Below are 488 nucleotides of genomic sequence, written 5' to 3'. Positions count from 1 at the left end.
ATCCGTGACAGTGACACTGGTGATGGTGTTAGACATTTAAGCTAAAATATAAAATGTATATATAATTCTAGAATAAAAGCATTAGTGTTGAATAATGCATTATATCACGATGTCTCATTGATGACTCTGTAATATTCAACACACAGAAACCTGTAGAAAATTACACTTCTCTCAACTGTCCTATTGTGTAATGTGCACTCTGATTGGACAGAGTGTGTGTTTGTGTGTGTGTGTGTGTGTGTGTGTGTGTGTGGTGTCTGCATTATAGTTTCTTCCTATTCTGGAATTTTTGGTAAAAATGATGACGGAGTGTAAATAGAGATCAGATCTAGGGGGTGTGACCCTCTGTGTGAATACCTGACATGACTGTCATTGATTGGTTGAATGAATCTACAGTCTGAGTGAGACAGAGATCAACTGCAGTCTCTCTCCTCACGTCTTTACACCAATCGCTGTTGTACTCGTCTACACAAGAATCTAAAATAATC

Source organism: Ictalurus punctatus, chromosome 8, assembly GCF_001660625.3.
Source record: "Ictalurus punctatus breed USDA103 chromosome 8, Coco_2.0, whole genome shotgun sequence".
In the NCBI taxonomy this organism is placed as follows: domain Eukaryota; kingdom Metazoa; phylum Chordata; class Actinopteri; order Siluriformes; family Ictaluridae; genus Ictalurus; species Ictalurus punctatus.
Note: the sequence above shows the minus strand (reverse complement) of the source record.